Genomic DNA, 13,039 nt, shown 5'->3' with positions numbered 1-13,039 from the left:
TGAGCGTGTGATTTATTGTTGCTAGCGGTAGATCCAGTTACACTTACGAAGGATACAGCAAATACACAGAAGCGCGAATTCCACTATTGTAAACAATTGTAAATTGTAAATTATTTACATTTTTTACAATTATTTACAATAATTTACAAGTAAAGAATTATTGTAAATAATATAAACATTTTACAGGCACAACCCTGGCTGAAACATGTTGGTATTCGCACCGTATTTCTCTCTGACCGCAGGATTTATTTTGAAGGACTTTGTAATTTCAAAGATATGATTAATTCCAAAAATTATTAAAAAAAAATCAATGCAATGAATGTAGAATAAAAATATGGGTAACAAATGCAATAGGAAATTTCTTTAGAGTTTAAAAAAAATTTAATTTTTTTGGATTCACCAAGACGAATAGGTAATTTTTAAGCTGACAAAGTTAAAAGAACGTAATTCGAACAAATGCGAAATTTCAAGGATAAAATTTTAAAATTACATTTTCAATATTTATCAGCCCTTCTGCACTAGAAACTTGATTATGCCTTAATTCTACAGGATCTCCTCATTAATTTTATACCCACACTTCTTCTCTAAGCACATTTCTCTGAAATTTTTAAATCATTTTTGAATTACTGACGGCAGAGTGAAAAACANTCTCTGAAATTTTTAAATCATTTTTGAATTACTGACGGCAGAGTGAAAAAATAAAAACGCAATTATACTATATTTGGCCCATGGTTTGCGAATATATTGATATGTATTTGTGTTTAAAATTTACTATCGCGCAGTTTTATATGCACAATGAGCTAGAGATTTATAAAAAAAAAAGTACTAATTATTAAACAAGAAAAGAAATATAGCCAATACTGGTCAAGAAAAGGAGTTTCTATTATTGCCATCAGTGCAAATTACAAATCCCGAAAATCCCGGGATTACTTGTCAAGATTCTCGGGATTTTCGAGATCCCGGGATTAACATTCCTAGTTCCTAACTTTCCAACAGGTGTTGTACAGTTGCCATCGATAATATACTTTTCAATCATTTTATTGCTACTTCGGGTGTCCCTCAAGGTAGTATCTTGGATCTTCTCTTGTTGCAATCTGAGCTCGATAGCCTACACTCATGGTGCTCTCTTAATTGTTTATCTCTGAACCTTAGTAAGTGCTCCTATTCTACTTTCACCAGGAAGCTTTTTCCTGTTCAAACCAAGTATAATATTGGCGGTTACGATCTTAGATCTGTCGTTGAGGTTGAAGATTTAGGAGTATATTTTGACTTAAAAGTAACCTCAACTCATATTAATTACGTTATTTCCAAAGCTTATGCTAAGGATCCCTATACCCTGAAGCTTCTGTATATTACTTTGATGAGATCTAGGTTAGAATATGCGACCTTCATTTGGCGACCCTATCAGTCCCTCTATACAAACCGGATTGAAAGGATTGAAAAAGTTTTTATCAAATTTGCCTTGCGTTCCCAGAGGTTTTCGGAGCCTGCACCCCCGTATGCATCTCGTTGTCAACTCCTTGGCTTAAATTCATTAAATAGTGGGCTCTCATTCCTCGCTGCCTCCTTTGTGGCTAAAATAGTGGAAGGCACTGTCGATTGCTCTACGTTTTGGAGAAGTTATCTTTAAATGTTCCGTCTCTTAACTTGCGGCGTGTTTCATTATTTTATTTGGGATTTTCGAAATCCAACTATGTGATATTCTCGCCTCTTTTTAGAAGCCTCTCTGAGTTAAATGAGCTTTCGGAATATGATCCATCTCTCTCATTTGGAACAGTACGTTGTGTCCTGATAAATTACTGTTGGTAGTATTAATGCTCCTTTGCTTTAGTCAGTAAGGATTTGTATTCCATTTGATTGAATAAATTAATATATAAATAAAAAATCGGTCCAGCTCACGTAAATCTTAATATTTTTCCGAAATATTTGGTGCAAATCTTAAAATATAGTAGGTTTTATAATTCCAATGCAAACACAGAAACGATTTTTTTTTTTGTATGGGGAGTGATGCAGTCTAATATACATACATAAATTACACTGAACGAAATATGTATGTGCATATGTATCTACGAATCATGATTCAATAATGAAAGGTTTGCTCAAAAAACAGTTTCTCGCCCCCTCTTGACAAAATCGGCTCCCTTACTGTGTGAGTGTAAAGGGGTTAAGGGAGGGAAAATTCGAATGTCACTAATGAGCAAACCTTTAATTATTGAATCATATCTACGAATGTATCGTCGTCATGTACATGTATTTACACGGTTATTTTTTTATAGGAACAACAATGGCATGCTGCACAAAAATCCAAAAAGGGTTTTAAATCATAGCAGGAGGGATAACAACTACAGGAAACCTCTACAGGAATATTTTTCTTTCCTGTCTGTTAAAGGAGATTGGATAACAGAAATAAAGTCAAAAGTTAAATTGTCGAACGAAATTCCGGCCGTTATAAAAGCCTGACGCCCCCTACGTATAAAATACTAACGTACTTCAATTTATAGAATATGTATTTACATAGAATGCACGGCTACACATAGTTCGCATGAGGAGTGTCTAATCAAAAGATGATACTTTCATTTTTGACAATTTTCAAGTTTTTCTTTTTATAAATATTATCTTTGAGAGGAGCAGCAGTTGGAAAATCACATATCATGTGTAAAGAAATACATATGTATGAGCATATATGAGCTGGGAAAAACATACTCTACCTGGGAGAATGTATCATCAAGCAAAACGAAAAACACGAAAATTTTCGAAAATAAGATGTCACTATTTCTTGTATAATGGCAACTGTGTACATCTGACTGTGAAAACAGTTTAACTTTAATTAGTTACATACAGAATTGCTTTATATATTATATCGAACCCTAAACGCAAAAAAAACGTAAGCGAGATATTTTCAAAATTTTCTGTTTGATACAGAATTGCATCTAGATGCTCTACTATACTATACTATAGATTTTTTTTTAAAGAAATTTGTAAAAAAAATGTTTTTTGTTTTAGAAAGTGCTTAGTTTTTGGCTGTTTGGCACTCCTCTCATATGTATTAATTACTAAAGTAAATAAGCTAGTAGAAAAAAGTGAAATGTGTAAGTGTGCTTTAATTTCGAATAATATTTGAGCAAATAATAAGTATTAAGCATACACCATTTATTTTTCATTTCACTTCAACAACATTTTTTCTCAGTTTATAAGAGCATTTCATCGAAAATTGAAGAAAAGAAAATAATGCAACAAGAAAAAAAACGGATTTTTTTTGGATTTGTTGTTTGGAGTCACCTCCTGAGAAATTTGGTTCGTCGATTGGTTTATCCTTATTTTCACAGGACCTTATATGCAGGGACAATATCAGACTCTAGCAAGGCACATGAAACAGGCCAGCTGTCAAGTTTCATCCTTGAGCGGAACGTACGCAAAGTACCCATTCTGACGGGGCCGTTAGCCGTATATAAGTAACAAATTACATTAACAAAATATACGCACAATGTTAGTATGAATTATAACAATCACATCATTTTGATGTAATGCTTTTCACGGTGAAAAACTCAGCTGTCGCCCCAACACCACCTTGTTAAACACATCTTGCCAAGGCGAATTTATACAAGGTGGTGTTACTGCCGAATTTAGATTACAACAAGAACAACCACATGTATTTGGATTGTGGGTGTTATGTCAAATCTCAATTCGCCCCAAAGTTTACATGTATTTTGTTTTTGTTTTTGATGGGTGTGCTGTCAAATCAGTAAAAGCAAAAACAAAATACATTTAAGGCGATGAAATCAGCTGATCTTACAACACCACCTTCTATAAATTCGCCTTGCATCTTGCCTTGGTGACTAATTTGCACGTTTTGAAGCAAGGCGAATTTATACAAGGTGGTAGCGATAGAGCAAATACAACAAAACTTTGTATTAAAGGTTATGACAAATCTCAATTAGCCTCAAAGTTTACATTTATTTTGTTTTTGCTTTTGATGGGTGTGCTGTCAAATCAGTAAAAGCAAAAACAAAATTCATTTAAGGCGAAGAACCAGCTGATCGCCTTGTTTTGAAGTAGTTTTGAAGCAAGGCGAATTTATACAAGGTGGTGTTACTCGTCGTCAAGGCGAATTTATACAAGGTGGTGTTACTTAGAGTTTACACCGGACAATATTTGTCAAGACAATTATGTCAAAATGATGTGTTTGTTGTATACAAGGCGAATGCATATTACAACAAACACATCATTTTGACATTCAGAAGGACCGCGGCGAAAGTTTAAAATCGCCAGTAATACCACCTTGTACAAATTCGGATTGTTTTTAAGTTAGTAAAATAAAAGTATTAGGACAGATTAGAAATTTTTTTTTACAAATGCTAAACAAATTCTGTCAAATATAGTTAATATTAGAATTAATTGTTTATAGCATTAGAAATCGTAGCTGAAAAGGTAAATTTATGCAAAATGTGTGTGTATATATGAAGAACGAGGAACCGCTGATTTATGCGGGTATGCGGCGGGCGGCACAACCGGTAGATAAAAGTTACAGAAACGAGCTACTGGTTAGAGTTTATTCGTTTTGGCACTAATAAAAGACGCGACCTGAGGGTCAATTCTCGTTCTGCGTTATTGTGAAGTGATAAGAATATCAATTTTATTGCACATTTATTTTGAATTTTTGACTTTTCATTTCACGATAACGCAGAACATTGATGCCTATTTTAGAGTCCGACCAATTAATCGGCCGATGACGGGGCTAGTATAGGCCAAAAGAATCGGCATCGGCCGTTTTTGGCCGATTCTTGGATGAGGTTATGTTATTTGATTATGTTTTTCTTTGTTATTATAAAAGTTTATAAAAGCATTTGTTCTTGAAATGAATTTAATTCAGAATTTAATCGGCCGAAGCATCGAAAGATTCTTGGCCGATTAAATCCTGAATATAATTTCATTTTAAGAACAAATGCTTTTTTAAATTTTTATAATAACAAAAGAAAAACATAATCAAATAACTAAACAACAATACCGCTTTCAAGAATCGGCCTAAAACGGCCGATTCCGATTCTTTTGTCCGATACTATCCTCGGTATCGGCCGATTCATCGGTTCGACTCTAGCCTATTTCTATGTAGCTCCATTTTCTGATTAGCTTAGACTGCTTTTACACAGTTCAAGTATTGAATTCAATTCTGCTCGCATGTGGAAGAGAGGGGGTGAGAAGCAGTGATCGGACTTCTACCATATTGTGGTAGAACTCCCCTAAGCAAAGCCAAGCAATTTTTCGACGGTAAACTTGTTTCAATTGCCTTAGAATGCAAACTATATGATTTATAAAAAGTTAAAAAGAAATTTTAAAAATATGAGCTTTGTGAAAGGATTAGTAAATTTCATTGCATTTAAAATTTCTGAGGCGTTGTTTACATTTACTTGAGAATAGGCAAAATCCAAATAGCAGTTTGTGGAACGCACACCTTTGTTCGCTAAATCGTGATGTGGTAAAAAGAAAAGCTGACAGCACTCCGCAACGTTGGAGAAATCTCTCAAAGTAGGTTCGAAAAATATCTTTGTAAGGAAGGAACTGCTTTACATTGCCAAGAAAAAGAAAAATTCCAAAACTCAACGCAGTTTTTAGCATCTTAAAATTTGCACTTTATTACATATACCTACTTAAATTTAAAAGTTTTTTCTTTGAGATTATAATTGAAAAGTTTGCAATATATGTGAAACGTTGTACAATTTTTTTAATTTTTGCACAATGTTTGAAACTCAGATTATATGATCTTTTAGAAAATGAGCTATACTTTTGTAAAAAATTAATAAGCCTTAAACAAACAAAGGAAAAATAGTCAAAACTGTACTTAAATTTAAAAGTTTTTTCCTGGAGATTATAATTGAAAAGTTTGCAATTTATGTGAAACGTTCTACAATTTTTTTAAATTTTTGCACAAAGTTTGAAACTCGGATTAAGTATATGGTCTTTTAGAAAATGAGCTATACTTTTGCAAAAAATTAATAAACCTTAAACAAACAAAAAAAAATAGTCAAAACGTGTTGAACTGTCGTGACCCTATTAATACTTATTATATTTTCTATTTCGTAGTACAAAAAAAAAGATAAATAGATAATAAACTATCCAAAAGCTGAGATATACCACATATTTTTGAAATGGACCACATTTTTTTCCAGATTCTACTACACAGAATTCTTTTCAGTCCGATCACTGGTGAGAAGATAAGGGACGTGTACACATGCGTCTGTACCGTCAAGTCGTTTCAACTTTCTTGCTTTGCTTTTGACATTTTCGTCGTTTCCCGTTTAAAGTACCAAATGCTTGAATTCAACAGAATTGGAGCGTATAAAAGCAAATAAAAACCAAAAGAGAATGAGCAAGAATTGCTTTCAAGTAATGAATCTTGTAAATCGGGTGTCAGATTTAATAATGGGCTGTTTTTGCTTACGAGTAGAAGCACATTTAGCGCATTTGGCTCTAAATGCAAATCCATACAAAATTCGTCACCTAAATGCAACTCAATTTTCGCATTAAGAATCTAAATGCTAAAAGCAACCCTGTGATCTTCAAAAATTTCCACGATCCGTACATAGTTTAATGAGAACAAGTGGCAACATTGCTTTTTCGCGTATACAGTTGCTAGCTAGTTACGCAAACTCAACATCGATTGGGATACGGTTCGGTTCGTTCGGTGTAGACGTCTACATTTTAAGACGTTTTCTAACCGTAAAATCTGTGGTGTTGTTGATTCCCATACTAAATTGGAAAACGACGCCGTCTACATTTTATCACACTCAAAGGTATGTTTTTACGCGTCTACATTTTGCAACCTCGCAGCAGAGTTGCATTATGGCAATACCAATCATATTTATTGGGGACGTTATCCGCATTTGCATTTGATTTGAGAGCAATGGCTGCAGAAAACCAATAAATCAAGGGAAAAAAGAACAAAGTTTGGCAATTGGTAATAAAGTTAAACAATTAATATTTTTCAGAACCAATATCGAAAGCCGACATATAAAAAAATTGACGCAAAGACGAATTGTCTGGGAACACCAGTAAAGTTTCGCGACGAATTAGCGCGACTGCTAGAAAGGAGTACTCACAGTTTGATGCTAAAAATTTGGATTATCTGTGAACACCCCAGATGTGATGCTGATAGAAATCTGCAGCCGTATTCCAACTTTCGCTATGGCTAAAATATGCCAAAATGCTAAAGCTAAAATTTTATCCGAATTTTTGGCGATCTCCAAAAATTGCGATTCTGTCCTCCCTGTCGCTAAAAATTGCCTAGCATACAGCAACAGCAGCTGTCAAAATTTGTTTCCATTTTAATGGAGCTAAAGAATGGAAATAAATACTACGTTTATACTTTAGCTATTTGCAAATAAAAATAATTTGAAAATACCTAACTCACTGTTTATATGACGGTGAAAACTCCCTCAAAAACCATCAAAAAAGAAAACAAGGCGGAAAATGCCAACGTCTTGTTTAAAAAAAAACAATGATAGGACCATTGAAAAAGAAGATAAGCCTTATAGCAACGTTTTGCGCTTATTTGCAAATAATACCACTAATCAATATTTATTTGCGTGACTTAGCTATTTGCAAATAAAAATATAAATTTGCGTTTACGCGGCAAAGTTTAACATTTTGTAAAATTGTAAAAATAAGTAATATTCACTAAAAAGATTAAGGAACAGCCTTCGCAAAAAAAGCAATAAAGTCCGTATCCCTTTTAGGAAGTTACCAGCGGTCAGTGGGCAAGACTTTTAGGTAAATGTGCCACAAAGCAGCATTATCATTTTTATTATAGATAATATTGGAGGAGAGTTAAGTGAGAGTTATACCATTTTGGACCGACAACGAAAAAACTTTGAAAACGAGTTTTGGGATTGTGGGCTGTAAGCTGAGCTGTTCGCACCGGCTGTTAGTGTTTTCGTTGACATTACTTTCATCCTTTGTTTACAGTGTTGCTACGAAAAAAACAGAACCAAAATCTTTTTCTTTCATTTTCTTATTATTAGCAACCTTTATCTTATATTTATATTTTAATTTGGCCAACCAATTAGCAATAGAGCTGGGATACTATCGATAGTAATATCGATAGGTGAAAACTGTCGCCACTATCGATGGTTTTTAAAAACTATCGATGTCGGGTTTTAGCAAGACTTCACAATGTCTCTTCTTTACATCTCTACACATTACATTAATTTTTTTTTATTCAAGAAAATTCACAAGACCGTCGGCAAAAAAAATTTTAAATCATTGGGATTTTTAGCAACTATAAGCTTACACTGGGTTATAGTATATACACATTTAAGATACCTACCCCAAAATGCGCATCAGAGGCATTATTTTTAACATTTATAAGGAAACTGCTCCGATAGATGCATTTAGCATACCTGCACATTGGCGATACCTGCCTTAAAAATTGCGCGACTAGTATCAATTATCAAAGAAAGTATTACGTTTACCTGCACTGGCCCTACAATTACCTAATTTTACAACTTTTTATTTATTTTGTTTATCTCGCAGAACAACGAAAATGGCTATAAGTTTATGTAGTTATAGATATATATATATATATAGATAATTAGATACTATTCGGTAAAAATTTCGCTTGCAGTAATTTCAACGTGGTAAGTGCTTCTCCATTATTTGGTTTCATAGGGATTTGGATACCTTCCTCATTGAAGTAGTAAAGAAAATTCGCTTAAGTGCCTTTTTCGGTTAAGTGCACAAGTTTTTCGTGCAAAGAAGGTTGTGCAGCTAAGCAAAATATACTGTATATAGTTATAACTGCTTACACAAACATTTTATAGAAATTCGAATTAAAAAGCTTGAATTTTTAATTATTTTGTAGTTTTTTATGTTTTGTACAACTTTTATAAAAAATTAGTAGACACTAAGGGCCGTTTGCACCATGTCTAGTTAACGCTAACTGGAGGTACATCCTTCAGTTAAGCACGTTAACTGCTTTATCGATCACATGTTATATGATGGGTGTCGATAACGTCGATAAAGATGTTTAACTGGGAGTTAGAGTTAACTAGACATGGTGCAAACGGCCCTAACAGGTCTATTCTGCGCTGGTAATAAAAAGTTTGTAACCGGTAAAGAAAGTTCCTGTCAATTTTTAAACCCTTTTCGCATTCTGTATACTCTTGTAACCGGCAAATTTTGTTACCATCTCATAAGCTGGTAACAAATTATTGCCCCATGAAATATGCAATGCCAGGATTTGCACAATTCTTCATAGCTGAATATTTTAACTGCATTACCAACGTACCTAGAATCGCTGTGACAAGAACTGGTAACATTTTTTGGTAATACAATTTTCCGGTTACAAAATCTTCGGTAACGTGCAGAATACAAAGAAAAAATAGTCAAACCTGCTAAAAATGTTGTGGTGCTATTATTTTGAGCCGTGTTATATTCGTTTTCTTGTACTATGGTAAAATGTTAATAATTTCCCTTGTCCGGATTTGGGTATGCGCCTCCGTATTTGATCTCAGTTGAACATTTAAACGAATATCTTTTATTTTGTTTGTTTTGTAGTGTTATAAAGGTATTTTTATTGCCAATTTCACTTCTTTGCACTTCAAAAGGGACAAACACAATCCGAATTTAATTTTGCCATATAAAAAATAAATTCAGATTTTGCCTGTCGCTATTCAAGGGGATGCAAGGGTATGTATGTATATAATAATAATAATAATCGATTGGCGCTTACACATATGCTAGTGTTTGACCGAGCTTCTCCTCCGATTTGTGGCGTGCGCCTTGATGTCACACAAAAAGGAGGGACCTACAGTTTTACGCCGACTCCGAACGGCGATTGTATTTTAATGAGAAGCTGTTTTTCATGGCAGAAATACACTCGGAGGTTTGCCATTGCCCGCCGAGGGGCGACCGCTGTTAAGAAAAAAATCTTTTTTCCAAATTTGTTTGCGATGTTTCTTTGACCAGGGCTTGAACCCAGGCGCTGCGGAGTGGAAGCGCGCACTGCTTACCACTACACCACATCGGCCGTCAAAATTATGTGTTTGTTGTAATTTATACCAATGACAGTATGGATATCTGCGTATAATTTTTTAGTGTAACTTTTTATTTATATACGGCTAACACCACCTTTTTAAATACGCCTTGCGTTCTCTGTACGATGTAGCAAACAAACGTGGCACATTCCGCAAGCCGCTACTTTGGTTTTCCGGTTTTGACAATTCTCAAGTTCGCACCGACATCAAAAACATGTTTTCGTGGCTAAAACTGGTTTTCGGCCTTAAGGCTCAGTTATGCATAATTTGCGTTGCACTGCATAGCATGTCATTTTACGAAGAAATCTAAAATCAACAGACATTTACATATGTAATGCTGTGTGCTCATTAAACAGATTCTTTATGTGACAACTATCATGTAATCTAAAGTATGCATAACTGAGCCTTAAAAATTGTGCTTTCGTCCAGGTAAAATCTGTCAAATGTAATATTTTATCATCATTAACAAGGCGAATTTAATAAGGTGTTAGCACGTATATAAGGAAAAAATTAAACTAACAAATTATAACAGTGTGAACTACAACAAACACATCATTTTGACGTAATGTTCTCTGCCGCGAAAAATTCAGCTGTCGCCCCAACACCACCTTGACATTTAAGTGGCAGTTAGCTCCGTACCGGTACTTCCAATATAACCCGGTCGGGATACTCACAAAAGCAGCAAACTTTCTGGAAAAAAGTGTCTCATGGACATATCTAGGCGCGGTAGTACAAAAACAAAAACTTACTTGCACATATTTTGTTTTTGCTTTTGGCAACAAATATCAAATTTGAGCTACTCTTCTTCTTCTTATTTATTGGCGCTGTAACCGCCTAAGCGATTTTGGCCGAGTCCAAAACAGCACGCCAGTAATTTATCTTCTTCTGTGCTAACTGACGCCAATTGGAAATGCCAAGTGAAGCCTAGTCCTTCTACACCTGGTCTTTCCAACGCCCAGCCAGCCCAAAGTAGCACTTGTTGGCAAGAGTGATTCTCCGAAGTCGTCTACATTTTCAAACTTGTAACTGTCAACAGTGACGTGGATACCAAGACGTGTATGCTCTGCCCGTTTGTGTGATGACAGGAGATACTTCGTTTTGTCCTTGTTCACCACCAGACCCATTCGCTTTGCTTCTCTATCCAATCCCGAGAAGGCAGAAGAGACATAGCCCTCGTTTTTACCGATAATATTGATGTCGTCGGCATACGCCAGCAATTGTATACTCTTGTAAAGTATTGTGCCTGAGCGGTTCAGTTCTGCGGCTCTTATTATCTCCCCAACATCAGATTAAAGAAATTAGACGAAAGAGAGTCCCCTTGTCTGAAAATGCGTTTGGTATCAAATGGCTCGGAGAAGTCCTTCCCTATTCTGACGGAGCTGGTGGTATTGCTCAACGTCATTTTACACAGCCGTATTAGTTTCGCGGGGATACCAAATTCAGACATCGCGGCATAAAGGCAACTTCTCTTCGTGCTGTCGAAAGNCGCGGGGATACCAAATTCAGACATCGCGGCATAAAGGCAACTTCTCTTCGTGCTGTCGAAAGCGGCTTTGAAATCGACAAACAGATGGTGTGTGTCGATCCTATTCTCGCGGGTCTTTTCCAAGATTCGGCGCATTGTGAATACCTGATCTATGATAGATTTTCCAGGCCTAAAGCCACACTGATAAGGTCCAATCAGTTCGTTGACGGTGGTCTTCAGTCTTTCGCACAATACACTCGAGGTCGCACAATAGACATAAGGTCTTAGGCTAATTCCGCGGTAGTTGGCGCGTATGGCGGGGTCGCCTTTCTTGTGGATTGGGCAGAGCACACTTAAATTCCAGTCGTCGGGCATGCGTTCATCTGACCATATTCTGCATACGAGCTGATGCATGCACCTCATCAGCTCCTCGCCGCCGTACTTGAATAGCTCGGCTGGCAGGCCGTCAGCTCCAGCAGCTTTGTTGTTTTTCAGCCGCGTAATCGCTATTCGTACCTCGTCATAGTCAGGCGGTGGGACAGCTACTCCATCATCATCGACTGGGGACTCGGGTTCGTCTTCTTCACTACTTTCAGTGCTGCTACCATTCAGTAGGTTGCAAAAGTGTTCCCTCCACAATTTAAGTACACTCTGAACATCGGTCACTAGGTCGCCATTGTGGTTCTTACAGGAGTTCGCCCCGGTCTTGAAACCTTCCGTAAGTCGATTGTATACTCTTGTAAAGTATTGTGCCTGAGCGGTTCAGTTCTGCGGCTCTTATTATCTCCCCAACATCAGATTAAAGAAATTAGACGAAAGAGAGTCCCCTTGTCTGAAAATGCGTTTGGTATCAAATGGCTCGGATAAGTCCTTCCCTATTCTGACGGAGCTGGTGGTATTGCTCAACGTCATTTTACACAGCCGTATTAGTTTCGCGGGGATATCAAATTCAGACATCGCGGCATAGAGGCAACTTCTCTTCGTGCTGTCGAAAGCGGCTTTGAAATCGACAAACAGATGGTGTGTGTCGATCCTATTCTCGCGGGTCTTTTCCAAGATTCGGCGCATTGTGAATACCTGATCTATGATAGATTTTCCAGGCCTAAAGCCACACTGATAAGGTCCAATCAGTTCGTTGACGGTGGTCTTCAGTCTTTCGCACAATACACTCGAGGTCGCACAATAGACATAAGGTCTTATTATAACCTATGCTTAGAAGGCTGATTCCGCGGTAGTTGGCGCGTATGGCGGGGTCGCCTTTCTTGTGGATTGGGCAGAGCACACCTAAATTCCAGTCGTCGGGCATGCGTTCATCTGACCATATTCTGCATACGAGCTGATGCATGCACCTCATCAGCTACTCGCCGCCGTACTTGAATAGCTCGGCTGGCAGGCCGTCAGCTCCAGCAGCTTTGTTGTTTTTCAGCCGCGTAATCGCTATTCATACCTCGTCATAGTCAGGCCAGCTACTCCATCATCATCGACTGGGGACTCGGGTTCGTCTTCTTCACTACTTTCAGTGCTGCTACCATTCAGTAGGTTGCAA

The 13,039-nt window shown here is 36.6% G+C and overlaps 1 protein-coding gene across 1 annotated transcript in view; it reads right to left on the bottom strand.

Moving 5' to 3' along the window:
- Mlp84B (Muscle LIM protein at 84B) overlaps positions 1–13,039 on the bottom strand; it is a 123,035-nt gene that overhangs the window by 31,435 nt on the left and 78,561 nt on the right. The gene's annotated exons all lie outside the window — the stretch shown is intronic.

The sequence above is a fragment of the Rhagoletis zephyria genome, unplaced genomic scaffold (genome assembly GCF_001687245.7).
Source record: "Rhagoletis zephyria isolate East Lansing unplaced genomic scaffold, Rhagoletis_zephyria_1.1 Rzeph_scaffold_00154, whole genome shotgun sequence".
In the NCBI taxonomy this organism is placed as follows: domain Eukaryota; kingdom Metazoa; phylum Arthropoda; class Insecta; order Diptera; family Tephritidae; genus Rhagoletis; species Rhagoletis zephyria.
Note: the sequence above shows the minus strand (reverse complement) of the source record. Positions and strands in the feature narration are given on the sequence as shown.